The sequence below is a fragment of the Triticum urartu genome, chromosome 6 (assembly GCF_003073215.2).
Source record: "Triticum urartu cultivar G1812 chromosome 6, Tu2.1, whole genome shotgun sequence".
Classification (NCBI taxonomy): Eukaryota; Viridiplantae; Streptophyta; class Magnoliopsida; order Poales; family Poaceae; genus Triticum; species Triticum urartu.
This window is the reverse complement of record NC_053027.1, coordinates 249,653,046-249,671,176: the sequence shown is the minus strand read 5'-3', so window position 1 is coordinate 249,671,176 and position 18,131 is coordinate 249,653,046. Positions and strand designations below refer to the sequence as shown.

At 43.4% G+C, this 18,131-nt stretch overlaps 1 long non-coding RNA gene across 6 annotated transcripts; it reads right to left on the bottom strand.

Moving 5' to 3' along the window:
• Positions 1 to 8,733: 8,733 nt before the first annotated feature.
• On the bottom strand, positions 8,734 to 17,169 carry LOC125512980. Of its 6 annotated transcripts, none has more exons than XR_007285623.1 (6): positions 16,359 to 17,169; positions 15,822 to 16,062; positions 15,501 to 15,550; positions 11,478 to 15,041; positions 9,936 to 10,243; positions 8,734 to 9,064 (listed from the first exon to the last, which is right to left on the bottom strand). It is a non-coding gene; the product is annotated as an uncharacterized LOC125512980 (long non-coding RNA). The 6 variants fall into 6 exon arrangements; XR_007285620.1 differs by having other exon boundaries at positions 11,478 to 15,031; XR_007285621.1 differs by lacking the exon at positions 15,501 to 15,550 and having other exon boundaries at positions 9,936 to 9,991; positions 10,080 to 10,243; positions 11,478 to 15,031.
• Positions 17,170 to 18,131: the final 962 nt, after the last annotated feature.

The following is an 18,131-nucleotide window of genomic DNA, read 5'->3' as shown; positions in this document are numbered from 1 at the left end:
TGATTTTCTTGCTATGATCTTGGGTGAATAAAATAAAAGAGAAAAAGAATAAAAAGAAACAAAAGTTCATATTGATCTTATTGATAGTAATGACTTCACATAGAAAGAGTGTGACGATTAAACGTTGTTGGGAGTTGGCAGACATAGCTTTGGTCATCGTTGTAATTAATAGGAAGTAATAAGGAAATAGAGGTTTCACATATAAATACACTATTACTGACATCTTTTATGATTGGAAGCACTCATCAAAATATGACATGCTAAAGAGTTGATGTTGGACAAGGAAGACAATGTAATGGGTTATGTTTTCTTATATCTGAGATAAAGTATGTTGTCATGGATCATCCAACATGTTGAGCTTGCCTTTCCCCCTCATGCTAGCCAAATTCTCAGCACCAAGTAGAGATACTACTTGTGCTTCCAAATACCCTTAAACCAGTTTTGCCATGAGAGTCCACCATATCTACCTATGGATTGAATAAGATCCTTCAAGTAAGTTGTCGTCGGTGAAAATCAATAAAAATTTCTCTAAATATGTATGATTAGTCTGGGAAAAATAAGCTTTATACGATCTTGTGATGTGGAAATAATAAAAGCAACGGACTGCATAATAAAGGTTCATATCACAAGGGGAAATATAAAGTGACGATCTTTCGCATTAAGATTTTGTGCATCCAACCATAAAAGCGCATGGCAACCTCTGCTTCCCTCTGCGAAGGGCCTATCTTTTATTATTATCTTCTACCTTATGCAAGAGTCATGGTGATCTTCACCTTTCCTTTTTCATTTTATCCTTTGGCAAGCCCGGCATGTTGGAAAGAACCTGATATATATATATATATAATTGGATGTAGGGGGCATGAGTTATTATTGTTGACATTACCCTCGAGGTAAAAGGTTGTGGGGCCGAAACTATAAGCCCCTATCTTTCTCTGTGTCCGATTAAATCTCCGTAACCACAAGTATTGCGTGAGCGTTAGCAGTTATGAAGGACTAGATGATAGTTGAGTATGTGGACTTGTTTTTTAGCTCTGACATAGACTTTTTCTGATGTTATGATAAATTGCAATTGCTTCAATGACTGAGGTTATAGTTTGTTGGTTCTTAATAAGGTTTCTGATTCATACTTTTGCATTGTGAATAGATCATCACTTGAACATAAGTAATCATATGACAATATCTGTATATGTTGCTGTTATGAGAATAATCATGATGCATGCATGTCCGTATTTTATTTTTATCGACGCCTCTACCTCTAAACATGGGGACATATTTATTGTTATCGGCTTTCGCTTGAGGACAAGCGAGGTCTAAGCTTGGGGGAGTTGATACGTCCATTTTGCATCATGCTTTTATATCGATATTTATTGCATTATGGAATGTTATTTCACATTATGTCACAATACTTATGGCTATTCTCTCTTATTTTACAAGGTTTACATAAGGAGGGAGAATGCCGGCAGCTGGAATTCTGGGTTGGAAAAGGAGCAAATATTAGAGACCTATTCTGCACAACTCCGAAAGTCCTGAAACTCCACGGAATACCTTATAATAAATAATGAAAAATCCTCGCCAAAGATGAAGACCAGGGGGCCCATGCCCTGTCCATGAGGATGGGGGGCGCCCCCCCCTAGGGCGCCCCCTACCTCGTGGGCCCCCTGGTGGCTCTCCGATGACCATCTTCTGCTATATGAAGTCTTTCGTCGAGAAAAAACCAGAAGCAACCTTTCGGGACAAAACTCCGCCGCCACGAGGTGGAACCTTGGCGGAACCAATCTAGGGCTCCGGCAGAGCTGTTCTGCCGGGGAAACTTCTCTCCTGGAGGGGGAAATCATCGCCATCGTCATCACCAACGCTCCTCTCATCGGGAGAGGGCAATCTCCATCAACATCTTCATCAGCACCATCTCATCTCAAAACCATAGTTCATCTTGTATCCAATTCTTGTCCCCAAGTCCGGGATTGGTGCTAATAGGTTGCTAGTAGTGTTAATTACTCCTTGTAGTTGATGCTAGTTGGTTTAATTGGTGGAAGATCATATGTTCAGATCCTTTATGCATATTATTACCCCTCTGATTATGAACATGAATATTCTTTGTGAGTAGTTACGTTTGTTCCTGAGGACAAGGGAGAAGTCTTGCTATTAGTAGTCATGTGAATTTGGTATTCGTTCGATATTTTGATGAGATGTATGTTGTCTAGCCTCTAGTGGTGTTATGTGAACATCGACTACATAATACTTCACCATTATTTGGGCCTAGAGGAAGGCATTGGGAAGTAATAAGTAGATGATGGGTTGCTAGAGTGACATAAGCTTAAACCCTAGTTTATGCGTTGCTTCGTAAGGGGCTGATTTGGATCCATATGTTTCATGCTATGGTTAGGTTTACCTTAATACTTTTGTTGTAGCTGCGGATGCTTGCAATAGAGGTTAATCGTAAGTGGGATGCTTGTTCAAGCAAGAACAGCACCCAAGCACCGGTCCACCCACATGTCAAATTATCAAAGTATCGAACGCGAATCATATGAACGTGATGAAAACTAGCTTGACGATATTCCCATGTGTCCTCGGGAGCGCTTTTCCTTATATAAGAGTTTGTCCAGGCTTGTCCTTTGTTACAAAAAGGGTTGGGCCACCTTGCTGTACTTTATTTACTTTTGTTACTTGTTGCTCGTTACAAATTATCGTATCACAAAACTATCTGTTACCACTTATTTCAGTACTTGCAGAGAATACCTTGCTGAAAACCGCTTATCATTTCCTTCTGCTCCTCGTTGGGTTCGACACTCTTACTTATCGAAAGGACTACGATAGATCCCCTATACTTGTGGGTCATCAAGAGGCTGCGGTCTCTCTGAAGGAGTAGATCCGATGTGGATGAGCAATGATCTATCTCTCAAATGAGCTACACCAATGCTAACCCTCAAATGGTGGAGGTGGAGGAGTATATATAGTCTAGGGCCACGAAGGGGTAAGTGAGGGAAAGAGATACATGGGCCCGGCCCGATACACTATGCACAGACATGCGTGGGACGTCCGACGGGTACCGGACATCCGGTGGCTCGCGAGGGTCCGGTCGTCCGGTACTTGTCGGACGTCCGGCGTTTTGGCTCGGGAAAGCCATCGTCGAATCTCCGGACGGGGCCGGTCATCCGGGCGCTGGAGGATGTCGGATGTCCATCAGCGTCGGTCGTCCGACCGCTGTAGGTCTCGCTGGCTGGAACTTGGGCTGGCTGGTGAAGACTCCAGGCGTCGGACATCCGGTCTAGACCGGTCGTCCGATGGTTGTAGATTTCTGGCAGCTTCTTCTCTTGGTCCTTGTACTTGGCGTCCTCGCTAGCTCGTCTGTTGGATGTGGTGGCTCCGTGGCTTTCCTCTAAGTACCTGATCATGCATAGCATACACGTTGGAGGTAGTAGTCATGTCTCACATGTAGAAAGTAAAAGTTCGGAGAGGAGCGAGTTCACCTTGTGTCCAATGGCGTATGTTTGAGGTCTCGTCATATGTCCTCTTGGGGCTTGGAGAGTAGTCGGAGTGTACATGGGGATAAACGTGGGATGCTCCGCATCACCATGGTATGGGGCCAAGTCCTTGACGTTGAAGATGTCGTTTACATTGTACTTGTCGCGTGGGATGTCGATCTTGTAGGCGTTGTCATTGTAGCGTGCTAGCACCTTGAAGGGTCCATCGGCTCGTGGTAGTAGCTTGGATTTGCGCTCGTTGGGAAAGCAGTCCTTGCGGATATGAAGCCATATGAGATCGCCCGGTTGGAACACCATTGGTGTCTTGTTGATGTTGAGCTTCGTGGCGAGGTGTTGTACTTGATGCTCGATCATGTCCCTTGTATCTTCATGCACCTTCTTGAGGTAACTTACACTTGCACTTACATCCATATTCACTCGTTCTTGAAGTACAAGTGGTAGGATGTTCAATGGGGACAACGGATTGAAGTCATAGACGACCTCGAAGGGGGACTTGCCGGTAGTAGACTGTCTTGCGTGGTTGTAGGCGTACTCGGCGATGGGTAAGCACTCCTCCCACTCCTTGATGTTTTTCTTGATCAACACGTGTAGGAGAGTAGATAGCGTCCGGTTGGTGACCTCCATTTGGCCGTCGGTTTGGGGATGATAGGCCGTCGAGAATAGTAGCTTGATGCCGAGCTTGGCGCATAGTGTCTTCCAAAAGTAGCTTAGGAACTTGACGTTGCGGTCCGACACAACGGTCCTTGGCACTCCATGTAGCCTCAAGATTTCCCTACAAAAAAGATTTGCAACATGTGAAGCATCGTCTATCTTATTGCACGGCATGAAATGTGCCATTTTAGAGAATCGTTCCACAACAACAAATACGGAATCCTTGCCATTTTGAGTCCTAGGCAAACCAAGCACGAAATTCATACTAATATCTTCCCATGGTTGATATGGAATTGGAAGTGGCATATGTAGACCATGAGATTGAGATTGTGACTTAGCTTTGTGGCATGTAGAGCATCTATTGGCGAAGTGTGCCACGTCGTGGAACATCTTTGGCCAAAAGTACTTGAAGGAGAGTGTGGCAAAGGTCTTGTCACGCCTGAAATTTCCCATAAGTCCTCCGCCGTGAGCCTCTTGCAAAAGTAACAAACGAAGTGAAGCTCGGGTATACAAAGCTTGTTAGTGCGCATAAGGTAGCCATTCTTGAGATAATAGTTCTCCCAACAAGTGTTAGCAATACATTTGGCATAAGGAATCACAAACGTAGGATCATGTGCATAAAGATCTTTAACATGCCCAAAGTCAATAACATTCAACTCAAGTTGAGTAACTAACATGCATTTTCGGGAAAGAGCGCCTGCGACTACAGTTTTCTTTCCCCTTAATGTACTTGATCACATAAGAAAAAGATTCAATAAATTCACTCCATTTAGCATGTCGTTTATTCAACTTGGTTTGACCTTTAAGGTACTTTAGTATCTCATGATCGGTATGTTATGTATAACAAATTCATGCGGGCAAAGATCATGCTCCCAAACATGCAATACTCGCACTAACGCATACAATTCTTTGTCATAGATGGGATAGTTAAGTTGGCACCGGAAAGTTTTTCACTAAAGTATTCAATGGGTCGCTTTTCTTGCATCAGAACTTCACCAATTCTATCACCACTAGCATCACAATGAACCTCAAAAGTTTTGTTGAAATTAGGCAATGCAAGAATTGGGGCATGTGTAAGCAAAGATTTGAGCTCATCAAATGCGATAGATTGAGAAGGTCCCCAAACAAAAGGTGCATTCTTCTTACTCAAGGCATGCAACGATGCGGCAAATAGTGCTAAAGTCTTTCACAAAGTGACGATAAAAACCCGCTAGACCAAGGAAACTACGCACGTGTTGCAAATTAGTGGGTTGTGGCCGAGTTTTAATTGCTTCAATTTTAGATTCATCAACATGAATACCCTTTGAAGACACAACGAAGCCCAAGAAAACAATCTTGTTAACACCAAAAGTGCATTTTTTCCATATTGGCATAAAGATGCTCTTTTCTAAGAGTTTGCAAAACGGCCCTAAGATGATTTACATGATCTTTGAGGGATTTTCTAAACACAAGAATATCATCAAAGTAGACCACAACAAACACACCAATGTAAGGATGAAGCACATAATGCATAACACGCATGAAAGTATCGGGTGCTTCCGATAAACCCATAGGCATAACTAGCCACTCGTGCAAACCAAATTTTGTTTTGAAAGTGGTTTTCCATTCATCACCTTCTTGTATGCGGATTTGATGTAACCACTTTTAAGATCACTTTTTGAGAAAATGGTGGCGCCACTAAGCTCATCTAGCATATCATCAAGGCGTGGAATGGGATGTCTATAGCGAACGGTGATAGCATTTATGGGTCTACAATCGGAACACATGCGGAAACTGCCGTCTCTTTTTGGCACAAGAATAACCGGCACGGCACAAGGACTCAAACTTTCACGCGCATGTCCATGGTCTATGAGATGTTGGACTTGCCTTTGTATTTCTTTGATTTCGTCCGGATTGACGTGGTATGGAGCCTTGTTAGGAAGAGGTGCGCCGGGATGAGGTCGATTCGGTGTTCGATGCCACATAGAGGAGGAAGACGGGGAGGTAGCTCATCAGGGAAGACATCCGCGAATTCCTGTAACAAATTAGACAACACTAGAGGAAGAGGGTTAGAAGTGTTAATCTTTGCCACCTCATCTTTGCACACTAGGACATAGTGTATGACACTCGATGGGTTCTCACACACTTCTCTCATCTCACTTTTTCTCTCGTGTTGTGGGGTCACTTATTTTGGGCTTGTGGCGCTCACTCTCTTTGTGGTGGTTCACTCTCTCACTAGTCTCTCCACGATGGGTGGATGCTTTCTTGTCCGCGATCACTTGGCTTGGTGACATAGGTCGTAGCACGTCCTATGTTCCCTTCAAGTTATAGTGGTTTGTTCTTCCGTTGTGGATGACGCCGCAGTCGAATTGCCATGGTATTCCCAAGAGAAGATGGCACACGGACATAGGAACCACATCACACTCCAAGGTGTCCTCGTAAGCGCTGATCTTGAACGAAACTTGCATGGTGTGCTCCACTTGAATGGTGCCGGAGTCGCTAAGCCATTGGACCTTGTAGGGGCGAGGGCGCTTCTTCTTGACCAATTGTAGCTTGGAACATAGCTCATCACTTGCCAAGTTGTGGCAACTTCCTCTATCGATGATGACTTTCACGGAACGTCTGTTGATGACGGCCTTAGTGTGGAAAATGTGGCACCGTTGATCTTCATCTTGTTGATGTTGAAGTGTCAAGACCTTGGAGACCACGAGAGCTGGACTTCAATCATTGTCACAGTAGACTTGATCTTCTTCTTCATTCACTTGACGGTGCATGGCAACATGCTCGAGGGCTTCCATCTCATCTTCACTCATGGAGTCGTATGAGCCATCATCATTTGCAATCATTGTTCGCCGGTTGATGCATTGGAAGGACTTGTGTTCATGCCCACACATGTGAAGCACTTGAGAGAACTTGTCTTGACGGGGTCATCCGGTGGTGTCGATGATGAGGGAGTCTTGGACTTGTAGTTGCTTGCCGGAGGATGTGTCGAGGAAGGTGTCGCTTGCTTGGAACTTGACTTGTTGCCGATACTTGGTGATGCTCTAGTCGAGGTACGAGGTGCCGAAGTCATAGTTGAGGGAACTTGAGTGTAGGAGTTGTAGTTCTTGGAAGAGTACTTGGCGTATTTGAAATCTTCTTGTACTTGTCGCTCCACCTTGGTCGCTTGATGAACTAGCTCGAGAAGGTTGGAGTAGGGTTGGAAATCGGCAATCTTCCTTATTGGGTGATTGAGGCCGTTCAAGAAGCGCATCATAGTTTGCTCATTATCTTCTTTGACATTGGCTCTTACCATGGCAATTCCATCTCTTGATAGTATTCTTCCATCGTCTTCGTGCCTTGCTTGAGAAGTTGTAACTTCTTGAAGAGATCGCGGGTGTAGTGTGTAGGCACAAAGTGAGCTCGCATGACATCCTTCATTTGTGCCCAAGTTGTGATGGGTGGTTCGCCTCTCTCTTGGCGGCGCTCGATCACTTGTTCCCACCAAATGAGGACGTAGTCTTGAAACTCGAGAGATGCCATGGCGGTCTTCTTTTCCTCGCCGTAGTTGTAAAGATGGAATGTCTTGTCGACTTTCAATGCCCATGAGAGATATTCTTCGGGATCATTGCTTCCGGAGAACTTGAGTTTTGAGTTTGCCGTAGCGAAGTTCTTCATCATAGTGGCGGTTTTGATGTTGCTCTTGGCATGGGGGAGGGTCTTCAAGCACTCGTTCCGCTTGATGTCGCTCTTGGCATGGGGGAGGTCTTCAAGCACTTGTTCTGCTTGATGTCGCTCTTGCCGTGGAGGAGGATCTTCATCGTGATAGTACTGGAAATCCCCTTTTAACCGACGGTTAAATTACCGTCGGATATTTTAGTTCACCATCGAATATCCTTATAATTGACGGTTCACTGTCAGCCATCTTCCATCGGCTATGCTTCGTCCGCCATTAAACTAATAGCTGCCGGTATAGTCGGCTAATACCTTCGCCCACAGCAATAAGCTGATGGTGAGCCATCGAGTATGTTTTGGTCTCTAGGAATCTCGCAATAACTGGACGACGCTTATAGCCGAGGGTCTCGTCAGGTATATCATCCTCGATAGTAATTGCACACCGTCGGTTTTCATAATGGTCGAGAGTATATGTCAGCCATCTTCCATCGGCTATGCTTCGTCGGTCATTAAACTAATAGCTGCCGGTACAGTCGGCTAATACCTTCGCCCACAGCAATAAGCTGACGGTGAGCCATCGAGTATGTTTTGGTCTCCAGGAATCTCGCAATAACTGGACGACGCTTATAGCCGAGGGTCTCGTCGGGTATATCATCCTCGATAGTAATTGCACACCGTCGGTTTTCATAATGGTCGAGAGTATATTTCACCTGACGGTGTTCGTTATTACCATGAGGAGAACCAAACCCTCAACTAATATATTTGCCAACCGTGGATACACCCCTTTGGGGATTCTTTTATTTGAGAGTCCGGTGAACACTGTCAATTTATTATTCACGTATGGTATAAAGTGATCCCTCGTGTATTGCTTTGACCGAGGGGTGTTGCACAATAGGGAAGTGAGATTCACAATAGTAGCATTTCAGAATATTGCATTTCAAATACATCTCATAAGTACACAAGCACACATCACAAAAGACCATAATATATATTTATTTAGGATAACCTCGGAAAGTATCATAGGCCTAATTAGTTGCATCCAAATTACATTGACCATTATGATCCATCTTAAAATTGTCAAATACAAAACAAAGTAGTAACTTGTACAAAGATTTTACATAAGCTAAATTTTCCACAAACTTTAGAACTTCTCTTTGTTGCATTACTTGAAGAGAACGTCGAGTTCATCACCGTCATCGCCCTAGTTATCATATTGCTCATTGCCACATGGATCATCATCACCCTCCACATAGATGTCATCTGCCACTTTGCCACTCTCCAGTCTTGCATCACATTCCCTAAGAAATGATAATACTAATAGTTGTAAGAGGGATGAAGTATAATGTTATTGTAATTGAAATTTAGTTGGCCTACAAGAACCAAACTGAATTGTTCAAATTTAAGTGAATGTTGCTTGGTGTGCGAAATACCAACACGTAATGTATATACAACTTTGAAATAAGAGACTCGGTGTTATACCTCTAAGCTCAGGTAAATTAACAAATCATAATTAGTGATATAATTAGACCAAAATGGCCAACAGATACAGGTAAAAAAAATCCTTATCTGAAAGATAATCGTTGTGTGGATATTCAGTTCATATGCTTTAACTTGAAAAGATTTTATCGCACTGTATGCTTTAACTAGTACAGTTGCTAGCATGGAGCTAATTTATTGGAATCCTGAAACTTGCAATTTTGTGGCGTGGCTTAACTAAGGTGTGAAGGTCCTGGCCTCAGAACATGAAATCAACTCTTGCTAGCACAGTAATACATGGGATGTAAAATGAAAACAAACACTAGGCTAACTTGTTTATTTCACTATGCAGTATAACTTGTGCTGGTTTTCTAGAGACCTAGTTCCTCCTCTAAAACTAGAATTTTTGTTACTGAAATACAACTCTCACTAAAAAATACCGATCATGTGCGTATTGTTGATCTTTAAAATATAGCAAGCTTCAGTTTAGTTCCCAGTAATCAATTTCTACAGACATTTGTAGAGATTTGCATGTGCGAATGGAAAAATTGATCTTACCATTATGGTCAAAGTAAGGTGCAACAAACTGCGATTAGCACGACGACAAATCTTGTAATAAAGTGCAAGAAGCAAGCAAGTCATTATGCTCAAAGTAAGATGCAACAAACTGAAGTTTAGCTCCCTCGTAGTTACCTTGCTTTGCTACTGCAAGATCTGAAGAGAAACTACAGAGTGGGGTTTCAACCTTGCTGCAAGCCAATTAACCTACAAGAGATTATTCATACAAGATACAAAGAACGGACCTTAAATACTTCAATAATTTTCTGCTATACATACGCAGCAGAGTGAAGTGATGTAAACTTGGCAAGTGATATAATGAAAGCATCACTTTGAGTCTTCATCGACATAGCTGTGGTGACATGTATTGTACAGCGAATCCCTGGAGGCACTGCCAGGTAGCCTTCTACCTGCTGCTTCACAGATGACTTGTCCATCTAATTCTGGATGACCCAGGGCAGTGGAGAAGAGATGGGAAAGGTAAGGGATTAGTAACATGATATTAACCATGGTCGGAGAAGAGTATAAATGATTGGCTAGCAAATATTTGATTGCCGACTGCACACTCTGAACTATACACTTCTGAAAATGAATTAGACTTGCTCTTGGAAGTGTAGAGCTACTACATTGTTGATTTGTAAATAGACATGCTCACTTTCTGGCTTTATTTAGGTGTGTAGCAAAAGCTAAAACTGAACCACAATCTCAGGTTTAGGGATGCACATGGTGACTGACCACAAAATGAATTAGAAACAAGTGCAACCCTGTAATTTTCAGCAAAAGAAAGATAAGTACAGTTAGCTGTTACAGATTTTAAGAGACACTTCAGTCATGTTTCTAATAACTTGGAACTATTGTAGCATTGCTCTTATATACGAATATCATGTTTCCATGCTTGTCTGGATAATACAAAAATTGTAGAGAGGAACTGAACCATGGTAATCATAAATCAAGGAGCAAGAAACAGCAAGGGTTATTTTCTCTTAGAGTAATAGTTGATGTATATGCAGCAACTCAATTTGGACCATCCAATATAGAAGTTAGCCTCAGGGTCCACGTGTTTTAGATAGCAAGCTATAACAAATTCGAAGTCTCCACATTATGACACTACTTGTTAGTATGTGCTTTGACTGGACTGGACAAGGTTACTTGCACATTTCTGAACTATAATATGTTAAAGTTCATATTCCTGCTAGCATATGACATATATGGTTGCCTCGTGAAATAATAGTTTTTTTCTTCTAAAAAGCTAAGGGTGCTTACTTCAAATATTCCTTTTACAAGACATATTCAAGCATTCTACTTCGGAGATTGGTGACACAAGACAATATCAGAGACGAATTTGGAGGCAATCGACTATTTGACCACAGTAAGAAAACTTCTAACAAATGTAGTTGCCGTGAAAGCCCAACCAGTACTAATTAGTATGCAGCAAGAGATATTTGGCAAGTTCTAACTGCCAGCGATCATGGTTGATGGGTCATGCCCTAACTAAGATTCATCGAACAATTTATCTATTGCTGCACAAAACGAATTGCAATGATAAAAATATGTACAAGTAGCACACACACACAATCAATTACTTATAATTCCCTGCAATTTTTTGACTTATAATTCAATCAAGGGTGTGACAGAGAAGGTGAGAGGGGTGAAAGGGAGGGGAAGAAAGAGGGATACCTTGGCGCCCCACTGTGAACGTTGCATGCCGACTGATCCGCCATCCCAGAGGAAGCAGAGGAACGCCTGGGGCACCCGTCAGAGTGGAAGCAAACGGACGCCTGGCACCCATCGGAGCGGAAGCAGGCGACGATGGACCTTCGATCCGTTTTGGAGAACGAGGGTGGGTTTGTTTTTGGGAGAGGATCAGGACTCAGGAGACTGCGGGAGTCTCGGAGAACGAGGGCGTTTTAGTTGGGTACTAGTAGAAATGCCCGGGAGAAAAAATAAATATAACCTGCTCTAGTGCCATTATGCAACAGTTTTTAATCCAATTATTTGAAACATCAGAAATAAGGTTACACTGAATATTTCTTTTGACTTTGAAATTTGGACGTACCCTAACAATATTTATGATGACCTATTTCAAGCGAGTATCGTGGTCGCTTCGATGGTGTTTTACAGCATAAGAAAACCAGATGTGCAGTTACTTGTTCATATAAGAGGAAAACTCTAAATTAATTTCTATTCTTAATGGAGCAGTTGGTAGTCTCGCTTCCAGGTTTTTTTTCGTCCCACCACTTCCGTCCGGTTTTTTTTCGTAGGTTAACCGTCGTAGATTTTTTTCGTCGCCTCCCCCACTTCATCGGTTTATTTTCACTTCACCCTCTCACACAACGAAAAAAACTAAACGGATCAGAACTTTCCATACTGACACAAATTATTTAGTAATTTCTTTATGTAAAAGAATCAATCACAATCAATCTCTAAAGATCAAATCTAAATTAATTAATCTTCATAACGTTTGTTTCCTTCCGAATCACATCCATAACTTTCCTTCCTTGTTTGGGCAGAAACTGTTTGGTAGCAGAGATTAGGAAGCTTCCTATGAGTGTAGTAATAGGAAGTATTCTTTTTCTTGATGATTCGTTTCCATGCATGATGATAGTAAATTAGGCCAACATTCACCACTATTTATCAACGTCATCAATCGTATCCATTCCTACCAGTTTTAAAGGAATCTGCTCGCTATGTCTTTTTTAAGGGGATCCGCTCGCTAAGTCGTCGTCGCACGTTATTTTCACAAGCAATTCCCCTAAAAAAAGGCGTGGGTATTGTAGTTGAACGCCCGCTGGGTTTTACGCCTGTCCCATCCTCGCGTTGTGCCACCGCCACCCACCGAATTTCCAGCCGCCCGAGCCCGTTAACTTCGCCAGCCATCGGGTCGACTGCCCCCGCCCCAAACCCCCATCCCCGAGCACTAGCTATCGCCGCGTTGCCGCCCCAAGCTCCACGCCACCGGGAACGAATCAAGCGTCGTCCCGACACCGCCGTCGCCGGCCCAGCACCTCCAGCCTTACATGGACAGCTTCAATGTGCAGTCTCCCTTGCTGCCTCACCTTCTGCCAGCGCATGCAGCGGCGGGGTTGGACGCGTGCGTGCTTGCTAGCTTGCTCTCCGTGCGTACGTACTTGCTCTGCGTGCGTCGCACCGGCCAATGCGCATGATGCGTTTGTGCCTGCTTTTCTGTATGTGTATGCCAGCGTGATGCGTGTGTGCGTTGCTGTGTGTGTATGATATAGATGGCCCGAGTGTGTGCATGCTGTGCTCTGCTCTTTGCTGATCTATGTGTTGGTGCTCCTGCTATATGTTCATGCCATACAAATGAAATTTCTGTTAATCTTCTGACATGTTGAATTGGTTCTCTCTATCTTCTGAAGGGATGAATGCAAAGCAGTCTATTAAGCCAGGCACTATTGCTGAGCTAAATTGACAAAAAAAATATTGGTAGCCATAGTTGTAGTTTAAGTAATAGCGAGTTGTCTGATACGTATAAAGAACCCGTTGCAACTAAGCCCGTTGCTAAATTGACAAAAAAGGTCGCCAGTGTCACTTGATATGTATGAGAATATTAAATGTATTATTAACATGATTAATATTGAACTCTTAAAGTTAATGTGGCCCCATTGCAACGCACAGGCGTTCTTCTAGTTTCAAGTGATATTGGGATGTGCATACAAGGTAAAGAAAAATAAGATTTCTACTGATTCATCTACTTGTGCATGACTACTAAAATCAATGTCTTTTTCGGTATTATATGATCCGAACTCTCTCAGGAGACTTAGTATAGTCTCAGTGTCATCAACAAATATAAGCATTCTGATCAGGTTAAGAACCTAGACCAACACAACAACATGAAATCAATATAATAAAATGTTAAATTAACGGAGATAAATAAGGCATAGAAAAAACAAAGGATGACCAATCTCAGGAAAAGAAGATGATATAAATCAACACCCAATTATACTGATTTCGTTTAAGAAAAACAGTGTAAATAACCTGTACGGTTGTACCAATAAGAGCATTTCCTTGGTATATCCTCGTAAAATAGAAAGTGTGAAACACTGAGATGTAAGGGATGTACTCATCTTCACCGTAGATCATAGAAGATCTAGCAATATATAAGTAGTTCAAATACTAAAGGATGTGTATACAATTCTAACACATATATTATCCAAAAAAATACACGCTTGGAAGTTTAAGGAGAAAAGCAACAGAAAACCAATGAGCAGAACGGAAAAAACATATGTACAGGAAGGAAACAACACTATGTTACTAAGATAGGAACGGCTTGCCACACAATTCCATGTGCTCTTGCTCTGGTTTGGTTTGTGTATGTTTGCCTTGAATAGAGACCTCTGATGAATTTTCAATCCGGAAACTAATACAAGGGTTACCTATCTTTGATTAATTTGTTTTGCCAATTAATATACTTTCTCCAGTCCATGCAGTTTTGATTGATAAACTTTCTCCGATCCATCACATACAGATAATTTGTTTCAACTTCTAGTAATCTTGCAAGCTACAAAATCTGCAACTATAAAGAACCAGCTCCAGTTTACTTGCAAAAACAGATTAATGAACAACATAGCATGGTGTTCGACTATTTGTCAGCTTGTACCTAACAAGCATCATCTCCACACTAATTGGTCCTGCTAGGTCAAAATTACCTGGATGCAACAACCTTCAAAGAATCATCCGTTGATATAGCCGATCGCCCCTGAATTTGAGAGAAAACTTACGCTTAGATAACACCCAGAAAGGTAGTTAAAAACAACTATGTAACAAGCAAGCACATCATTTAACTGTACAGAAGCATGCAAACATGTTTTCAAGAAAAACATTGGTGGTGCTGAGCACAATTAATCCAGCCGCCAATACTGCATCCAACATGCCTCAATTTCTAGGACCTCCAGATAGACGAACGAACGAAGTAATACAGCTTTTCCGTTTCCAAACAGATGGATGGGAAAAGTATGGCTCGCCAGGATGACGAGGATAGCACAGACGCCGCTGCCCCACCAAGTCTAGGTGAGCAGGTCGCACGCTAAGTTCCTGAAGGATGACCCCGCGGCCGCTACGCCGTGCAGGACGCTTCCTTGACGCGTTGCAGCAGCGGATCTCCACTGGCGTCGGGCGAGCAGATGCAGTCCTTGAAGTTGCGGAATACCCCAGGGAGGGCGCCCTTGCCATAGACCCCGACCACGCAGACTTCGAAAAAAGGAAGCATGGACCTGCACAAGTCTTGACGACATCAATGACATCGTCCTTCAGTCAACTCACAACAACCATAATGAAACCATTCTGATCATACTCAGTTTCAAATTGAACATAATAATATCCATGAACAAAGCTTATTTCTAACACACAGATTATAGTAGTGCCTCACAAAAGATTTGTACAAATACAAGGGTCGCCTATCTTTGATTAATTTGTTAATGCCAGTTGATATACTTTCTCTGGTCCATGGAGTTGAACATTACTTTGATTGATATACTTTCGCTGATCCATCACATACATATAATTTGTTTCAACTTCTAGTAATCTTGCAAGCTAAAAAATCTGCAACTATAAAGAACCAGTTCCAGTTTACTTGCAAAAACAGATTAATGAACAGCATAGCATGTCGTTCGAGTATTTGTCGGCTTGTACATTAAGAAGGCATCATCTGCATACTAATTGGTCCTTCTAGGTCCAAATTACCTAGATGCAACAGCCTTCAAAGTATCATCCATTGATATTGCCGATCGCCCCTGAATTTGAGGGAAATCTTATGCTTAGATCACACCCAGAAAGGTAGCTAAAAACAACTATGTAACAAGCAAACACATCATTTAACTGTACAGAATCATGTAAAACACATTTTCAAGAAAAACATTGGTGGTACTGAGCACCGTTAATCCAGCCGCTAATACTGCATCCAACATGCCTCAATTTCTAGGACCTCCAGATAGATGAACGAACAAAGTAATAAAGCTTTTCCGTTTCCAAACGGACGGATCGGAAAAGGAAAGTATGACTTACCAGGATGACAAGGATAGCACAGACGACGTTGCCCTGCCTAGGTCCAGGTGCCGAGTTCCTGAAGGACAATCCTGCGGCCGTTGCGCCGTGTTGCAGGACGCTTCCTTGAGGTGTTGCAGCAGCGGATCTCCACTGGCGTTGGGCGAGCAGACGCAGTCCACGAAGTTGCGGAACACCCTAGGGAGGGTATCCTTGGTAGAGACCTCGACCGTGCAATACATTGGAAAAAGGAAGTATCGACCTGCACAAATTTTTACGGGGCAACAATGGCATAGTCCTTCAGTCACAAGTCACAATAACCATAATGAAACCATTCTGATCATACTCAGTTTTAAATTGGGCATAATAACATACATGAACAAAGCTTATTTCTAACACGCAGATTATGGTTGTGCCTCGCAGAAGTTTGTTTCTAAAAAAAATCTCTCAAAAGCCATTTTGACAATGTCAGGCCTACTTTTGACAACAATTGGAAGGGGGCTAAAAAATTGATGCCAAACATAATATACCGAGATGTTTCGGCGAGAAGGAACTCACTATCCTGTGACGAACAGTGCAGAAGCAATCTCGCCGAAGTTCTGGAAGAACTCAAAAATTCGATGCGATGGAGGATTTTCGCGAGGAGCTGCTCCCGGGTTCCCTTTGTTGGTGCAGTGCTCTAATGGCTAGAATTGATGAGAGACGGCCCAAAGTCGAGGACTGGACGATAGTGGAGCTCTGACTCTGGCGATTGGAACGTCGTGGCAGACACCAGAGGCGAACCAAAGGATAGCGATGGGGAACCCTAGGCGTCGTGCTTGAACGATTCACCAGGGTAGACGGCCTGGAACCTGCGGCGACAATCCTCTATGTTGTAGTCGAATTTGTCCCCATCCACCTGCACCGCCGCCGCCGCCGCCACCTCCACCTCCACCTCCACCTCCGTCCCCTTCTCTGTACGCTGCCGGCTCATCCGGCCTACGGCTTGCCGCCAGAGCCATGGATTTGAGCACCCATAGAAACGATGGCATGGTGGGCGCGTGAAGGGGAAGGGTGCGGCTGCGCGAGGCCCTGGCGAGAATCCTTGGGCGGCGCGGCCATTGGGGAGCGGTGACGCAGCAGGGGAGGTCGCATCGGGGGCTCCCGTTGTGAGCAAGCGGTAGAGGACGGGAGCGGAGAATCTGGCCGGAGGGGAGGGAGGCGCGGACCGTGGGGAGCTCGGGCGCGCGCTGCGCAGCGCCGGAGGTAGCCGGAAGTGGCCGGCGTAGGTGGCGGCGGCGGCGGCGATGACTTCGTGGGACTTCGCGAGAGGCAGAGGAGGCGAGCCCGTGCTCCTCCTGTGGTCGCGTTTTTTTCTTTACAAATCAGCTTGGACCACGGGTTGAATAGTCCAACCGACAGGGTGTTTTCTGCAAAAATAAAGCGTTTTTCTATTCACTTGACAAGGGACTGCGGGGTCGATGATAAAAAATCACATGGGTCTTTGTGTAAAAACGCCGCAATGGTGAATCCGAAAGACTCAACCCGTGCTTTATTATTACTAGTAGAACGCCCGTGCGTTGCTACGGGCTATAATGCATATATATATTTGAGTAACTCAACAACAATGTCATGTAAACCTCCCCTCTCTCCGCTCTTCCTCTCTCTATATATCTCCATCTCTCCCTTCCTCCGCTCACCCTTCATCTCACTCTCTTACTCCTTGTAGCCGCCAGAGGGGATAGACATGGATGTCCAGCGTGTTGCATGGGTAGAGTTGGGGGATACAAGAAGAATAGAGGACTCCATAAAGATTCCCCGCTAAATTTTTTTGTACTCAGCATCACCCTATTTTTTATTTTAACTGATATATCCAAATTTTCTATATTTTATAAAATGACATTAACAACGCTTCTTCATCTCAAAATGGACAGCAACTGCATCAGCATTATCAGCCATCACATCCAATCCCATCTCTGCCTCTCTCTGCCATGCGCCTGTGATTGCGCCCACCACCTCACCCCGCTACTCAATGCTATTATGTGTTCACAGTATGGTCAGACATAAACTAAGCATCGTGACTTGTAAAATACTCGCCCATTAAGAAATGAAATATGCCTACTAAATAGTTTTTCTTTAGTTTACATTAGTGAGGCCTCACATGAATATTGCTTTGTATCAACAAAAACTCCATCATACAATAATTAAGGGAGGTAGGCTACATGCTTGTATTTCACCTCAGAAAGGATTAAAGAATCGTCTTCAACATAAATGCTACCTGCCAAATAAAAGACATGATACCCGCAAAATAAAAGACATGCTGAAGAGGAAAGTTGTAGTTACATATGATGC